Source organism: Catharus ustulatus, chromosome 13, assembly GCF_009819885.2.
Source record: "Catharus ustulatus isolate bCatUst1 chromosome 13, bCatUst1.pri.v2, whole genome shotgun sequence".
Lineage (NCBI taxonomy): Eukaryota > Metazoa > Chordata > Aves > Passeriformes > Turdidae > Catharus > Catharus ustulatus.
The window spans coordinates 16,345,020-16,363,341 of record NC_046233.1 but is presented as its reverse complement, the minus strand read 5'-3'; the positions used below and the strand labels follow the sequence as shown (position 1 = coordinate 16,363,341).

At 40.7% G+C, this 18,322-nt stretch overlaps 1 protein-coding gene across 4 annotated transcripts in view; it reads right to left on the bottom strand.

The window, feature by feature from the left end:
- The window catches only part of PRKCD (protein kinase C delta), a 61,369-nt gene extending 54,839 nt beyond the window's left edge, over positions 1-6,530 (bottom strand). For 2 of the 4 annotated variants that reach the window (XM_033071960.1, XM_033071963.1), the window contains exon 1: positions 6,249-6,379. The gene's annotated coding sequence lies outside the window, so the exon portion shown is untranslated. Of the gene's footprint in view, positions 1-5,689; positions 5,821-6,248; positions 6,380-6,456 lie in introns of those variants that run through there. The other 2 variants (XM_033071961.1, XM_033071962.2) reach the window with 2 other exon arrangements.
- Positions 6,531-18,322: the final 11,792 nt, after the last annotated feature.

Genomic DNA, 18,322 nt, shown 5'->3' with positions numbered 1-18,322 from the left:
AAATAGTTTCTCAAGAGGCCTTAATGAAATCAGTGAGGTACAAAACACCCATTTTGGTTACAAAGTCACACCAGCAAAGTACAGTCACCAAGAGGGATTCCAAAATACATCATAAATATCACGAGATAAAATGTACAGGGCAGTCTGTCACATTTCAAATGTGACCGTCTTTCAGTGTTATTGCACTATGTCTCTTTATCTTACTTTTTCATGAGAACAGAAGTTAAAGACATGATGAACACCACTTGTTACTGGCTGGACCATATCTTCCTACCAAACTTCTGCACACAGGACTTTTTGAAACAAGAAAGAAATACAAGAGCTCCCTTTTGTTCAAGCAAGAATCAAATACAATCTACTAGAAAAGCATAGCTCAGACATCAAACAATGTGTTAGCAATTGCTTTGCTACCTTTGTACTCAGAATTTCCCACACAAAGACTTCAGAAGCCAAGCATAACCTCAAGTTTAGCTGTTAAGACAGTTTTGATCATCTTTTCAAATATCTATCCACATGTTCAAGCATCTAAATCTTGAAAAAAATAAAAGTTTTACTATCAGAAAGAAAACTCTGGCATCACAACCAAAAATCCTTCTTCCTTAAGCTGTTCCTCATAGTGAATATTGATACATTAAATGCACTGAAGTAAATTAAATATCCTTGAAATGATGAGGAACAAAGTGATCCTGACAAACACTCAGATTTCAAGAGCTCCTTTGGCAGAAAAGCCATGGCAAAGCTTAAACTGCATTTCCACAAGAAACCAGAGAATATGATAGAGTCAAGTATACAAACAGATTTCATTAGCTCTCTATTAAATAGGTGTTGATGGGGATAGGAGTAAATAAAATCAAACACTCAAGAGAGTAGCTCAACACTTGACTGCTGAACAGCCATGTAGTTTTCTCTTTGTCATCTCATCAGTACAAATTTATTACAAAATAAACAATGATGCTAAACCATCTGGAGCTTCCAGCTCAGTAGAATGAATTACTTCATAACTCAGGGGTGTGGGAAAATAAGCTGAAGTTTAAATTTAATGCATATGTTTCAAGATGTCCTGTATTGATAGCATGCAGCCAGGATTAAACCAAGTCCATAAATACCTAAATCATTTATGAAACTGCAGAGGACTAAACAAAATGCAAATCAAAGCCACTCATGAGCAAAGGTACATGATATTTTAGAGATTTTCAGCCATCCACAAGATGAGAACACAAGATACTAATTCAGACAACTCCTCTGAGCCCCGTGGAGGGGAAAGAATGTCAGCCCACATGCACCTCTTCAGAAAAGAGGGGCACCCCTACTAAGGGGCCTGGGAAGAGCCTATTTAAGGAGGGTCTCTGCCACAGACACAGTGTCCAGAGCAATGATACCCCTGCCCTATCATCCAGTCTCCAAGGAGCTCTCCTGACTCCACTTCCAATGGGTAAAAGGGAAACCACTTGGTTACATCTCAGCCAAGTAAGACCATAGCCTGCTCACTGCTCTTAGCAAAAGTACATGAAATAGCAGGATATGTATACACACTACAATCTGCTTTGTTCTCAAAGCAGGTAGCACCTGGAATTCAGAATAACCTGTTCTGAGGCATAGAGAGGTACTGCTGCCTTTTTTTTTTAAGTTTGATAGTTGGCTGATTAAATTGGAGGAGATTTAATCTCATACCCTCCTCTCTCAGCAGTCAGACAAGTATCATCCAAAGCTAAAAACTTAACATGGACCAGTTCCATGAAATTATCTGTGATAGTCATTCCCAGACTTTATGGATGGTGATTATTATCATATGAATACCAACTATGCTTAAGTATCCTTAAATAAACTTTTCCAGATAGAGCATTGCACTCAATGGCAAAGCAATTACCAGAAAACACATTAATTTCAGTAAGAGGATACCATAAAAAGTATTCTGTGGTTTTATGCACTTTCTTGGCTTGAGTAGTATTTGCAAAGAATTTCTTTTATGGCCTGACTCTTAGATTTGCAGCTATTGGTATAAATCTGTGCTGCCTCACTTCTATCTTTTAGTCAGAAACTGTCAGCTCTACTGTCAATCAGAAAAAAGCAACAGGTTTAAAACATAACTTCATGGATGTCGGGCACCTTGCTGTCATCAAAAGGCAGGCATAATAGTCCACTTGCATAGATTTCAATCAAAAGGAAAAAAAAAGCCAAAATAAAATTATTCAAAGCACACAGATACATGTCAGATTTCTAGCCTCTGTAGCCATGTTCCATGTAATAACAGAGTCTAGTCTAGAGCAGACCAGAAATAAATCCTGCATGGCTCTTGCCAAGGTCAGATTTGCACAGTTCCCAGTACTCCTGTGTGGCAGATCTCTCATTTCTCTAGCTTTCCTGGTGTCTCTGGTACAGGAGCAGCACACCAGTGACGCTTCCAGGCATAAAGGCAGTATAGTATGGATAAGCTAGGTGGTCCTGCAGAGTTAGAGGCAATACATTGCTTCCCATGGAGCAGATTTCTGCTAAAGTACTCAAATACCATAAAAACCTATCAGGGTAGTTCTGGCTGGAAGAGGTAGTGCCTCTTTAAGAAAGTGTAAAAACTCTTTTGGGTAGAAGTAACTGCCTTTGAAATGAGAACACAACACAGAGCACTTCAGCATTATTTTACCAAGGCTGTAAAGAGCTCTCCCAGGCTCGTTTCTGTTAATTGCATCTTTGCAAAGTGCAGCCAAGCGGATGCAGAATGATTACTTTTAACGTGCTACCCAAATGGCTCTGAATGGGTGCAGCTTTCCCCCTTTTCTTACTCCTGCTCCTTGGCCTTTGGCTCCACATGGAGCTCTACACAAATAAATTCTGCACTTGGATTATGCAAATTAAGGCAGACTCACAGGAAGATGACAAGTTCTGTCACAGAGCAGCAGTTAAAAAACTACCGGAACACAAACTGTTTCAGTGCTTTTTAGGCAGCTTTTGGACACAAACCGATAAGCAGAATGGAGAAGCTGCACTGCAATGCAAGACTAACCCCAGAGTAAAAAGTCACATAATCTTTCTCATCAGTGGATGATTAACAGAGGAATCTGGCTTCTAATAAAGTTAACCAGCCCCCAGACTCCACTGGTAAATCCCTCCTTGTCATCTTTCACATTCAGCTCTGACTCATGTGCAACAAACAGTTCAATCCCCAGCCTATTCCTTTTTTCCTCCATTCTTTCTGCAGTAGTTAAAGTACATACACTGCAAATGCAGTGAAGGGGATGGAGGGCTACAGGCACACAACGCACTGGGACTGCATCAGGAAGAGACACACCTGAGTTAGCTCTGGGGAACTGAAATACTTGTGTCAATGAACAAGAGCCAGGCACATACCTCAGGGCTGGCCAACACCTGTAACATATTTACACATTAGGGCTTGGGCCACTACAGCTCACTGAAGATCAGCTGAAGAGTGAATTTGGCACATCCACACCTGCCACAGTCCCACCTCCAGGCACAGCTGGGGAGTGGAAGGTGAAGAAGGGGCTCCTCTTTATGGGAGCAGCAGCCAGAGCTGAGATCCAGCTATGGGTGGGCAGAGTGCAGATTTGTGCCTCAGCACAGAGGCAGGTGACAGTGAAGCCCTTCAAATGGGAACAATGAATGGATGGTTAATTTGAGCTATGAGGCCCTGAAGTACTCACCAGAATCATGGGCTAGTTAAGGTTGGTGGGGACCTTAAAGATCATCCAGTTCCACCTCCCTGCCATGGGATGGAACACCTTCCACTTTGAGCAGCTTGCTCAAAGTCCTGTTCAGCCTGGCTCTGAACACTTCCAGGGATGGGACTTAATCTGAACGGACTTTAATCGTAATGACTGTGGCATTCAGACATCAAAATGAACTCAGAGGCCTGAAAGCTTCTATGCTTTTCCCAGGAAATCAGTTACTTTAATAACAGATGGCATCTTCCCAAGATTTATTGTTATTTCCAACATCTATATAGCATCAATTAGTCAAGTTCTTTTTGAGAGATTCTTCCAAAAATTTCTTTTTAAGAAATGTACCTAGAAAATTCCTTAAGTTTTATAGTTTAGAAATAGTTTCTAAATAATTCATTCTATACAGAGTATTTTTTCATCTATGCTGTGTGATCAAAAGTAAAAATTATGTTATGAGATTTCACTGTTCCATTCAATAAAAAACATATGACCCTACTGTATGATTATGTCTAATGAAAAGGTGGGTTATAATTCATGAAGCAAAAGGGAAAAAAAATTAACAATGAGCTTTTTTTTTGGTAAGAACAATATGAGTATCTTCCTGATCAAGTAAGTCACACATATTGCCTGAGCAGAATCATATTATGACTTTCTCATTACCCACACAGACATCACATCTGTGTAAATGAATATATTTTTCTGTATGTTTGCATCAGCCACTGAGTGGCAGCAATTCCTTCATACCTAAACCTGAATTATGAGATGTAGGATGAAAATCTCGAAGGATTTCCAATTCTTAATTCTTTTGTGCTGCCCCTTAAGTTCTTCTATGTTTAGCAGTACAGGCAAATAATAACAACTGGTGAAATATCTTATTGCACCTTTCAATTTTTTAGCTGTTGAAGTTCCAAAAATAATGCACTTCATTCTGAAAAATCATACATCCGCAGAACTTGGATGTATTCAGTTTTACAAAATGTAGTAAAACTATGTGGGTCAAAGAAACTGAAAATACCAGCATTTAATAATTTCTTAAATTAAAGCACACACCTGTATTTTATTATGAATCCAAGGTAAGGATGAGAAACATTAAAAAATAAATCCAAATCTATGTTTTGCAGCCTCATGTTTACAGCCTCATATTTGCTTTTCTCCTCAGTATTTGGAGGTTCTTGCAGCAGTGACTTGGGGTGACTGATATCCATCAGTCCAAAGACAAAATTCATTTTTAACAGTCACTTTCAGGAACTGAAATAAACAGGAAATCTTGCATATACACTTAAAAAAAAAAAGCTTATGAATTATTGCTTAACCACTTTAGAAGCAGTTCTTCATAGTGATCTTGCTCAGAAGTCTGTCGGTTATAGCTTCCTATTTGATTAGCACAGTGTTGCACTGCATTATTTGACAGAAAGCTGAAGAGTTAACTTGCTATTACATTCTTATCAGTCTATTGACCGTACAAGTCCAGAGCAAAAAAGATTTAAAAGGAACTAAAGGCACTGCAAGGGTATAAAGGATTTTGATACTGATTATTTGCAAAGATACCAAACATCGCAGTTCAGGCTTTAAATGAGTCTCTGAAAGGTAAAGATCTATCACTAGAACTGATTCTCCCACAACCATCTGTTCTGCAGAGCCTGTTCTCTCCTCGGACATAGCAAAGCAATGCCATCCTTGTACATAAACCTCCTTGCTCCACATCTACACCCTGCTCTGTGCTACTTGGACTATCTAGACGTGAAGTGGTGCAACAGCCAGGGCCCGCAAGTAAACAGATGTCAGATGTAACCACAGAATGCTGTAATCCAATTATTTTAATATTTCATGCCCTAATGCAAACAGGGAATTCTCTAGCGATGAACTGAAAATTGTTTTTTAATAGATGCACGCCTGGCATGTACGTACACAAAAGCATCAGGCATTCCTTCCAGTTCCTTCATTTCTTACTGTCTGTCGCTATTCAGCTGGAAAGTTGACTATTGAAAAGACTCTGCATTTCATCTGCTCAAACTCACTGTGGCACGTAGACCGAAACAGAGCCGGCTGAGTGGGGAAAAACTTGGTGGTATCAAAGTTGGCATTTCTGTGCCGGGAGGGAACTCCCATGCTCCTGCCAGGGACCAACCCGGGGATCTCGCCGCTTCCTCGCTCGGGGCTCAGCGCTCTCCCTCCTGCCGCCCCCCGCCTTTCCCCGCTCCAGGTCCCGCCTGCCCCGCTCCGGAGCCGCCGGTCCCGTCCGCAGCAGCCGAGGGGAGTCCGGGCGGGCCGGGGCCGCAACCCCCTCCCTGCAGCGCAACATGGAGGCTCCGGAGGAGGTAGCCCCGGGCCGGGGGCACAGCCCCGCCGCCTCCCCCCCACCCCGGCGCCGAGGCGCTGCCCGGGGCACACGGGGGAGGACGGCTGAGCCCCGGGGACCCTCAAGGTCCCTCCGTCTCGCTCTGCCCGCCGGGCGCCCCGCGGAAGCCGGGCGGGCCAGAGGCAGCCGGAGCCCGTCTCGCTTCCTCCTTCACCCACGCGGGGCAGGAACTCCCGGGCGGCGGCGGCGCCGCGCCGGGGGCAGGTACGGGCACTCACCGCGTCCGGGGAGCCGTCGGGAGCCGCGGCCACCACCGAGTTTCGATGGCTGTCCCGGGAAACAAGAGAGCGAGACAAGAGTGAGGGTGGAGGGGCGGGACGGAGATGTGTGCCCGGCACAGCACAGCACAGCCCAGCCCGGCCCAGCCCAGCTGACGCTCCCCGGCCCGTCCTCCTCTCCGCCCCCGGAGCGGCAGCCTATGCTCACCTGCTCACCCGCTCACGCTGCCCCGCCCTGGCTGTACCAGGCGCTGCCTGTCCCTGCTCCCTGTGGCTCCCTCCCGTCCCTGCTGCTCTTTCCCCGCTCCACGGGCGGTGGCCGCGTGTGGGAGCGCCCGAGCCCTCAGCGGGAGCCCCGCGCTGGGCCCCGCCCGGGGCTCCGTTCGTTCCGCACCTGGGCTCGGTGCCGTGCTGAGGGAGGGGCTGCGACCGCAGCAGCGCTCTCGTGGTGTGTGGGGGGTGTTTGGGAGGTTTTGGTCCGCTGGACACCCGGACCCGGCGAAGCACCGAGGCTTGAGGTGCCGGAGCTCGGAGTGAGCCCCTGCCCGGCGGGGAGCTGTGCCCACGTGTCCTCACCCTTTATTGCGCTTTTGGTTAAAATGTTCTTTAGTAGCTTAGAAGCCACGATGTTGTTTTGTAACGGGGCCGAGTCCCGTAGCTCTGTGTCACTGCTGTCACCTCAGAGACCTGAGCCTCGGCCGGTGTGCCCGGGGCTGGAGGCCTCCCCTGGGCCATTCTGGGTCCCAGCCGGGCTCCCCCTGCCCGTGCTCTGCTCCGAGTGATGGGGCTCGGTTGTTCTTCAAGTGCTGTAAGCGGTTGTGTTAAAATGAGATATTTTAAGAATGGGATGCAGCACAGGAACGTGTGAAGTGTAAGAACCGGGGAAAACACCTCCATACTTCATGGCAGACCTTTGTAATCACTTTTTAACTTGTACAGGTCACATATCATTGCTCTCATGTTTTCGTCTTAAATGATCTCATTCAGCTCTAGCTGAAACAGTGATGAAGTTCCCAGTGTTTTTATGGTGCTGTGATAACTGCACGTTTCTCTGGGCAGGTGCCAGACCCTGGTGTGCAGTGGGGGTGCCAGCATTGCTGGGGCTGTGACCCAGCTGTTACATTGCTGTTGAGTCCATGCTGAAACCCCAAATTCCTCCCACTTGATGTCCAGCTTCTTTCCAGAACATTTCACTTGATAGTTACAAAGGTAATAAGTTAGTTATAAGGTAATAAGATAGTTATAAGGGTAATGTCAAAGTTCCTCGCTTGTTTTGTCTGACATCATCTTGGAAAGGGTATAATATGTCTATAAATCAGTCAATTGTGAGTTTATAGTTGGAGAGTCTAATTTGAAGAAACCTACTTCAAAATTGAGAGCTCTAGGAGATACATTGCTAATCACAGTTTGGGTGAAAGCGAAGGAACAGTCTGAGGTAATTTCCTTTTTACTTCTGCGCAAATTGAACTATGTAATATTTTGTACTAATACGTGTTCTTATGCATGATTAAGTGTGGGGCTTTTTTTGGTTGGAACATCTAAATTGTATTTTCTTGGTTTGGGACAGAATGTCATCTGATTAGCTATGATGTTGTAATAAATTGTATGAGGGCCCTCATTTAAAATTGTGTAGATTGCTGTTATGTTGAAATCTGGAGGGACTTTATATGCATGAGCAGTTTGTGTTATAAAAGCAAAACTAAAACTAGTTTGAATGAGAGGAGAAAAAGCAGAAGCTAATTGTGGCAAGGAGTTTTCCTCATTTCAATACTTCCAGTGAAATTTGGAAACAGTGCTTTAAAATATATTTTATTAAATTTCATGCTCTTTGTGTATTTAATGGCATGTAAGTGGTCAGAGAGAGTCCATTTTCATTTGTGACCTTACAATATAATGTTGTAGCAAACCATTAGTTAGCTACAGCTGCATTTCAGTTATTTAGAGCGTCACTTTTGTCCAAGTCTTTCTGAAACAAAGAGTCATTTCTAATTTGGACTGTGGAAAATTTTGCAAGACCTAAAGAGCTTTGCATCTCAAGTCTTTGTTGAGTCAATGGGTTCAAGTTGGATTAGGACTGAGTAAAGATGTAAAAATTTGATCCACAGGAAATGAAATGGAGAGTCTTCCTGGTACTGAGACATTCTTGCTGCCTATTTTCTGTAATTTTTCCTGTACAACTCAGGAAATATAACTGTGCTAAATGTGTGGAAATGCTCCTACAGCTGGAGAGAGGCTTTCCTCAGAATAGAGTCTAATGCAGCTCAGAAGGCTTTATTAACCCATTTTATGTGCAGTGGATTTGAGAGGGGGATGAAAATCAGTTCTTAGTGAACATCCTTTAGCAGTACTTTCTGTCAGCTTCTAACTAAATAGTAAGAAATGCTGGGTTTCATGGTGATTACAGGGTAACTATTGGAAAGGAAAAGGGCATTACTATCTTTGATCCATTTCTCTGAAATGTGCCTTTGGGTATTTCACAAAAAGAAAACAGTCTCAAGCTGAGTTAAAACATCTCTTTGGTAGCTGGATAGACATCCCAATAATTCCCAATCCCACAGTAATTCACTGCTTTGTTCTAGGAGATCTCTGGGGAGAAGATGAACTACCAGGGCCTCCCACAGCTGGATTTTCTCTTGTATTTTTACATACAGAAAACCTACTTTACCTGGGGCCACTTAATTTTTGCCATATGACAGGATGACAATAAGGGATGATGTGACTTTGAACATGCACATTAGAAACAAAAGTTAGAGATAAAACTTTCTGCAGCAAATATAAGGGAAAATTCTCTAGTGGAAGTTAAGTACTGGTTCTCTGAAGATTTTTGAGGCAGGCTGGTGTAAAAGCACTTTCCACAAGTGTGTAATAATCTATTGTGAGCTGAAAGACTATATGTACAGTACCTGTTACTTCAGCAAACAAACCTGGTTTTAATCCTGTTGGCAGATACTTCTTTTATGCAAAGATGACGACTTTTGCAAAAATGGAATTTCAGAATAGGCTGTTGCTGCCATTTTTTTTTCACAGCCCCACTTCATAGCAGGACTTCATTGGTTTCTCAGTCCCAAGCCTCATTTCCTCTTTTCTGATAGTAGTGGGAGGTGTGAAGAGTCTGGTGGTGATGGGAGTTTCCCCTCATTGTGTTCTACACAGTCTGTTGTATAGATTCACTTTTTGAAGTGTTTTGAGCACTGTTCATTGTCTTCAGCTTTGCCTTAAGGTTGGGTGAGAGTCTGGTGTTCCAGGTTTTTCCTCCAGGTTTTCAGGCTTTTCTTTGTGAAGGACATGAGCTCTTCATGGATTAGCAATGACACACATACTGGATTTGGTCATGTGAAGGTCTGGCTGCCATAAACATTTGGACTGATGTCCAAGTGAAACAGGAATTAGGCTGCCTTTCCTGAAGTCTTGTAACTTTGGAAATTCTTTTGATAATGACATACATTAATTTCTACTGCTTATCTTTGCAGATTTTTATATTAATAAGGAGGGGTTTCTTCTTTGTTTTGATCTGCCTGCCATTTGTTCTAACTTGGAACTGAGTTGCATTTTTCCTACTTTGCCCGGGTTTACTTCTGTGAATGTTGCATGTGCCTGTGCAGAGCTGTAATTGAGTCAGGAGCACTATCTGGAGGGGAGAGACTGTGGGTAGGCACTTACACCTAGGAGACATTATCATCTCTCACATTTACTGTGTTTTAGAACTTGAAGATGAGTAATGTTCCGTGCCTAGCAGAGTTTAAGTGGAATGATGGGTTTATTTTCTTTTTCCTGGAGGATGAGATGTAGAAGTTAGTTGCTGTGCTGGGGAAGATCCTGGTGTCAGATTCAATCATGTGAATTTCTACATGTTTGTATAACTAAGTTACTGCAGAGGCTTTTTTGTTATCAGATAAGAGTCTTAAGAATTTGAGATTAAAATGAGGTATGTTTATGTCCCAACTACTCCACAGTTCTGCTCATTTGAAGGAACTTTTATATATTAGGCATTTATAAACCAGACAAGTAAATAGTTTCCTGACAGTTTTGCTGAGATGCCTGTTTAGAGCATTGTCAATTTGTGTGATGTTTGGTGCTTTTAAAGCCTTACTTCCTTGAGGAAGTAATTGCATTAAAATCTTAGGCTTTTTTCATCTTTCTTTAATAAAACCTATTTTTCATGTTTGTATAAAAGGTGCATGCATATGTCATCTTGGATCTCCTGAAAGATTGAGAATCTGGGGTACAGATAAGAGGAACCCAAAACCTCTCAAAGTTTTACAAGTACCCCTGTGCTGCCTTCTCTTGTTGAGGGTAGGAGACTGATCCCTGCATTTTGAACATTTGAGACTGTAGTTAGTTTTTAAGAAGAATTGAAATGAAAGAGGTTTTTATGGTGTTTACTGCCTACACCCCCTTACATTTGGTTTCAACATGCCAGCTGCCAGTGTTGATTCTGAGCAATGTAAGTGTTCTACTTCCCCTTATGACAGCTTTTCTTTGCAGTTAATATAGATGGGAGAACAAGGAAGTGTATGTATTGATGCAATTTTCTTGCTCACCACAGTCCTATTCATAGTTGGTTTTTTTCTCTGAGTACTGGAGAAAACCATGCTGTGAAAGAACACAAGCAAATGTTTTCTGATTTCTTGGTTAGTTTTTCAGTTCTTTTTTTTGTAAAAATTAATTTTTGGTGTTAATTTAAGGTTCAGGACATTATTACATAGAGGGGCACAACTCACATTGTGGTGTTCTCAGTCAGGGGGGATTTTTGTTTTTTTCCCAAATCCCTTTTGATTTGCAGCTGTAAGTTGTCTCATCAATCAGCAAGAACAAGCTGGAGACCATCAATTCAATGAATTTAGACCATCACATGACATCAGCTGGTAGTACCTTATGCTGTTGCTGCTCACCTGGGAGGAATGAAGAACCTCCACAGCTACCATGGATCACCTGAGGCAAATCAGGTGGCTGCTGCTTCAAGAGTGATGTCTCAAAGATGTCAGGTATCAAGAACTCCAAGGCTGAGGAAATTCTGTCAGATTCTGTTCTCTGATGAAGTGGCAAGATGTTTAGATAATGCACACAGGCTTTGTTTTGGTTTTAACCCTATCTCATTTGTGGATATTTTCAGGGACTACAGTTGCTGTGTTCCTTTGAGGAATGAAAAGACCAAGTTAAGGGCTGCTGGTCAGGCTGCTGCTCTGTCACTGAGCTATCACACAGCTGTGGCTGTAGGGGGAGAGCAGGTGAGTGTGGCTGTTCTCCACTCTGCCCCTGCCATGATTTATCCCCATCTCAGCAGGGAGAGGCAGCTCTGTCCTGCTGTCTGCTCAGTGAGGGAGCAGGACATGCCAGGCACAGCAACAAGAGCTGTGGGACATGCACCACCCACCCATCCCTGGGACAAAGGGTTAGTGTTATTTTTACAGATTATTGTCAGAGGGTCAGAAGGTATTAACTAAAGGTTTTCCTTTTATTAGTGTAAGTGGTTATCCAAAACTGTAAACTGCAATGGCATTGGTGCATGAGGTTGGGGTTTTTTGTCTTAAAAAGGTTCAGCTGTACTGTCAAACAATAACATGGGTCAGTCCCACCCTGTGACTGGAACAAGGATTTCCTTGCAGAAGGAAGAATATGTCCTGTATTGACCTGGTGGGAGGATAGGGGTGTACTTGAATCCTAATTTCATTCATCAGTTGTATCATTTTAAAGCACAGTTTGGTCACTGCACGTGAACAACTCTGGGCAGCTAGTACCACTAACATTTAATTCTCAAGTATTCTTTTCTGCTTGGGTTGTGGGCTTGGGTATTTTCCCTTGTTCAAGTAAAGATTAATAATGCTGTATTCATGTCTTTCAATCTGTCCATCTTAATCAGTCTTGCCTGTACTGGGGCACATATTATTTAGACCATTATTATGTTAGGATAGTCATTTAGTGGGATTTGTTTTTTATTGCTACTGCCATTGCTGCTATCAAAAGCCAAACACGGTATCAGTGAAACAAGATAGTGTGCCAAATCAATCCTACTAAACATTTAAAATGAAAGCAAACATCAATAATGAAACTGCAGACTGTGTGTGTTTGCACAGGAGCACGTGGAGGATTGAGGTCACCTGCCCCAAGCACGTCATAGTTTTGGTGAACCATGAGGGGAAAGTTTGATGAAGTTGATGTTTGGAGTCATGGCACAGATGTTGAGTCAGGAGACTTCAGAGAGAGATGTAAACACAGCTCTCCTTCCCACATCTGAGTGAGAGATAGTATTTGGGGGACATAGCTCTGCCTTGGCCTTGCCAAATAATGGGCAAACCAAACTCCCGTTTCTTGTGCACGTTTGCTGCTGTGTAGCAGGGTGAAGGAAGGATTTGATGTTGCTGTTAAAATCTGGTAAAATAATAAAGACACTGAGAATATTTACTCTACTTTTTAATAAAGGGCTAAAATTTGATTCTTTCCCTGAGGAGTTAGCAGTAAAAACAGAAATTGAAACTGCTGTCAACAGAGTTGGAAAGTCCATGTGCAGCAGAGCTACTTTGCAAGTGTATCTGAAGACAGGTTATGTTGTTAGAGATACTAGAGCAGTATTCCAGACATATTTCTTGAGTAAATTCAGTTATTTTTACTTCCTTGCAACTGGAACATTAGCTTTACTCACCAATCGGTTATGTCTCTTGTCAAAAAAAAAAAAAAAAAAAAAAAAAAAAAAAAAAAATTAAGGGTGTTAAAATTCTATTCAAAAAAGGCTGTAGAGTTGCTGGTTTTGATGCCAGTAGGGTATCTTGTGTCTGCTGAATATTAGTGCATGGCCTTGCACTGCCACACTTGGAAACTATTTATGGAGTTAAACCCAGATTTCTGGTTAGTGTTGATCTGAACCTATATGTCTTTCAACCACTTTTAAATACATGCAATTTAAGTCAGTTGGTCTGTAATCCCTTTTATTTTTGTAAGCTAATTATTTTATATATAATTAAGTATCTTGTAGTTTACATGTCATTATATATAATTGAATAATTATTTACATGTTTTATGTTCTACAGCATACCTGAATATATATGATCATTCAAGCCTGGATGATCTACAACACACCTCAGGAAGTTTTAGTAGGCTTAGTGTCCTAGGTCACCACAGAACTTTTTCTTCTAATGAGGCTGATACTAAATATGATTCACTGCACATCATTCTTGTGATTAAAAAGGTGCCTGTGTGTTTTGTTTTGACAGAAAGGTAAGTGGAAGAACAATTCAGATGTTCAAATATTAACTAGCTGCCTTCTCATGCTGTCAGTACAATAAATTTTATTGCTAAGGACAAATAGGTGCTGTTTCTCTTTATTGGTCATGTTCTTCCAATGGTTTTGACTTGCTTGGAAATGGGAACAAAACTTTGTTTTGTTTGCTGTGCTTCCTACTACTTTTACTCAGCAAAATTTTAAAAACTGTGTTTGGAGGCAATTTCTTTTAACATTTCTTCACTTTTATCTATAGAAAAATGTGTTCTACGTGCAGGTTTAGAACTGTGAGGAAGCTTTTATGAGCTGGTTGTGCAGAGGATGGCAGTGATATAAATCATTTGAAGGAGCAAGAGGTGAGAGGAGGGGTAATAGTTCCTTTATGGTTATTCAAACTTTGTTTCTATGTAGGACCAGTGTAGAAGATGGGAAGACATTCCTGGTCTAGTTAAATAAGTTTTTTACCCACTCACGCTTTTAGGAGAAAGTATAGATTCAGAAAAAACTTCAGAGAAATTTAGGACTTTAGATAAGTTGTTTATTCTCTGTTAATGATTTTATATACTCCTTTTCTTCTTCCTCAGAATATACCTGTTATTTTTCCTTTATAGCAGTAGGGCAGACTCAGGTTGGCTGAAAGCCTTCTGGTCTGTTTTAAATGTAGGTGAATGCGCTCTATAGACAGAGTAGTAAGTGTCAGTAGTGGTGAAAAAGAAAAAATTTCAATTGGGCATGTGTCTGTGTCAAATCCATTATATTACATATTTACAACTGTCCTTTAGGGATCAAAATCTGGATGTACTGTTTTAGTTTTTATATATCTGGGAAAAAAAGCCCCACTGAATTGCACAAACCTAGTATAATTTTGCAATTTCCTTTCCAGAATTTGTGGGATCGCACTTCCTAAACATACAGGTATTTTAAATGATTCTTTCCTAAGCTTCTTCAGAAAGCAAGGTTCTTGTACCAGCAATTTAGAGTACCTGACCCAGATTCCTGTTATGAGTCGCCCTATGGAGGATGGTTTTGTTTTGCATTAACAACAGAAGTTTGTTGCTTAAAGCAAATGCTCTAGAATATCTCCTTAAGCGTCATGTGGAAAAAATCTCCTCTATTTTATTCCTCTAACTACAAACTTGAATACTTTGATAACAAATATATATAACACCAGTTTCATTCAGCTTATTTGAGGCCAGACAGAAAGTCTGAGCAGAGCTTTTTCTGTGTGCACACCTCTTCTGTGGCACAACTTGGAGGTGAAGTTGAGGCGATTCTTATCTTGGGTAGGTGCCGTTTTCTGTTGTGGGTACTTTACCATATTAAGTCTGATTTAATTACTTGGCTGTGAAGCACAAGGAAAAGCTGCTAAATATCTGCCCACTATCTGCATGGTTCTTAGCACAGGGGGGACAGACTTAGCAGCTCACAGCTGCTGAAACAGGGAGTCATATCACCCCCATCTCCTCGTTCCTGTCTTCCTGCCTACGTGTTCTCACTGAGCACCTTTGCCAGCTTTGATGCTTGCTGGAATGCTTCAGGCTTTCATTTAACTCCTGAAATATCAGCAAGGTATCAACACATCCAAACTTCAAACAATCATGGTCCATTTTCTGCCTCTTTATACAACAACATTGACTTTATAATGGGTTTCTGTGCTTGAGAGATGTGGGATAAATGGAGAACACAGAAGGAGGGCAGCAAAAGTTGTTCTTTTTGGCAGCTGGAGCTGTTATGATGGTTCTGATATGTAGGAAAGAGCCTAACCTATGATGATTTTATCAAACTGGGTTTCACAGTCACAGGTGCAGCTCAAAAGGTTAAATTGCATTTGGCCTATTACTTTTTGAGCACCTGCAAATACTTTAAAGTTTTAAGTCTGTTTGTGAGTGCTAAAGTAGAGCCATACATGTGCTCACAAGTTAAATGCACTCATATGTAGGTCTCTGAGCTGCTCAAAAGGCTGACTGGCGTGTTTCATTCATCCAGCTGTAAACACCAAACACAACCAAACATGTCTTAGTAAATGTATTGAGGATCCATCTTGTGTCTCTCATGAACAGAGTTCTGACTCCAGGTGGGTGGAGAGAGGAGAAAGAAAGGATTTCAATGTGCTCTTCCCTTTCAGAAACATTCAAGTTTGAATTAAAAAATAAAAACATTGAGGAAATGATCATATCTATCTTGTATCTCAAAATGAAAATATTTAATTCCTTGACTCCTAATTCTTGTATTGGGTTTAACAAGAATTCACTTTTTTAAACTGAGGACTTCTTTGATAGGCTTGTGATATTGCTGTGAATTATGGAATTATAGTAGCACAGCAGAAAGCTTCAATGTCATCCTAATCTGAACTGAAACTTATTTTGTTTCCAGGAAAATATAAACAAACAGGGACTCAAGCTCTAGGGTCTGCTCCCAGGCAGGGCCATGTGCTTTCAGCTGGCCGTTTTTGCACATGGGTCCAAATGTTCCAGCTTGGATTCATCTCTTCTTTACTTTCTCATTTTTTCCTCTGAGATTTTTCCTGCTGGTTTTGTCTTCTTGGGAATATCCTTGTGTTGGACATTCCTTTTGCTGTTAGTGTTTGGATGCTTCTGTGTTCCTCTTCCCCTTTTTCCTTGTCTTTTCCTTTTACTCTTCTTTTTTCCTCCTTTTACAGGTATTTCTTGATATACAAAATATCTTTATAAAAATATCTTGTATAAAATACCTTGGACAAATGGTCACAAGGGAAATGTGCAGATGGTTTAAACAGATATTCCTGTCAAAGTTAAAATATTTAACTCCTGAATTCTGCTGGACTAGCAGTGCTCATAGTGCCTCTGATGAATACTGCCACAATGGTGGCCAGGGACTTGGGTGGCTCCTTTTCACATTGCATTACTTTAACCTTCACCTATGAGCTTTCAGGAGAAATGAAGGCTGTTGAGAAAAGCTTTTATTATTTTCATTGCCACATTAATCTGTCAGTTAATAAAGATCTGTGCTTGTGCCAAAATGGGAGAATTGTTTTCAATGGGATGAGGGAATTCATACTGAGGTCTCTCTAGCAAGGCCTGGGTGAGTTTAATTTTTATCAACATATGCAGATTGTCACTCTTGGTTTGGTTTTGGGTTTGTTCCTGGAGATTTTGGTTTTGGGATTTCTTTAAGTTGGGTTTTTTTTTCCTGTGTACCAAAATTGAAGATGAAATGTTAAGATTTTCAGAGAAGAAAATGTGTGTGCTCTGAGAAATATTATTTAAGTAGATCCTTTATGCAAGTTGTTTTTCATATTTTCTAATGCTGAGATATTTAAATCAAGTTATTTTTCATAAAATTGTGATTTGGATTATCGGCCCTTTATTTAATCAGGGAAGATGTACAAATAATTAGTAACTGACAAAATATCCTAATAAAAATAGAAGTACATGAGTACATAGTGAGCTAAAAATGCAAGAATATGACTAATTTTGATCAAGTGAGTTCCTTGTGAATGCCTTTCAGATTTTGGAAAAATGTACAATTTCAGAGTTCATATGCTTTAATAAGAAACAAGTTAAATACTTGAGTGAACTAATCCGTAGGCACAACAGGAACTTGATGGTATAGTAGGTGGTAAGATTCATTTATGATAAGTTCTAATGGAATTTCCCTGGAACTGTATATTCCACCTACTTCAATTCACATTAATTCAGAAGACTGGCAATGTGCAGAAAATGCCAAGACATAAAAAAATTGGCATACTATTGTAAAACATGGGACTAAGTACATGCCTAAGCCACTGCCTGTAGCTCTTGGGAGTTCTGGTGTACCTTGTGGTCTCTGTATGTTGAACTTGTGGTTCACATTTAAACATTTGTATTTGTCCAGAGCACTGGGCCTGTGTGTGTTTTAATTCAGAGCATGGGGTCTGCACAGAGCAGGAAGTGCTGCATGTCCTTCTTGAGATGAAATCACATTTGTTGTATCCAATAACTGCGGGGATGGGTTAGAGATTTTCAGATTTCCTTTTTTTTCTGTTTATTTTATAATCACAGATAGGCAGAAATTCTGGAAACATTCCAAGTTATTGGCATATTAAAGGGGCAGGGTTGGTTTTAATGAGTAACAGTTGGTTTGGGCCACTTTGAACAAATTTCCTATTATTAATGGAATTCTAGTGCAGTGTTGTTCTACTCAGGAAACTCTGATGGCTCTTTCAGCTTTTAAATTTTCTGCAGATTGAGGGACATTTATTTGGCATTTATTTCAGGAATAATTATCACATTAATCCCCTTTTGAATAAATTCTAGTTTTGAATTCTGGTTTTGACAAAATGAGTCATGCATTTTGGTTCAAGCAATTGAAAAGCCCTCAGTAAATTGAGTCCTTCCAGGTAGTGATTTGTTACCTGGAAATGTGCTTTTCTTTCTTCTCTGTAACTTTGTTAAAAGACAGGTTCTAAAAATACTTCATTGAAGATGAAAATAAAACATATTTTAAAAATATATTTTAATATTAGGAATATAAAAACATTTAATATCAGGAAAATGAAAACATTTAAAAACTCAAAGAAACCTCTCCAATCCCACAGCAAAAAAAGCCCCTAAAGAAACTCTGGAATAAAACTTTTTTTTTTTTTTTGACTTGACAACGTGCAATTACCATTTTGCATCTTAACTTGTCTTGTGAGTGATGAAGAGTCATTCCAAATCATTTCACTTTCCTTGCTTTTTGTGAATACAAAGCTGTTGCTCAGATCTTGGAAATATCATGTGGGCTACAAGTCTTGGCTCAAATTTCAGTAGTAGGTACATTTTTCTGAGAAACTGGATGAATCAGTGATATTGAAATATGTGATGTAAATGTTAATACAGGTGATAGACTTAGGTGGCAT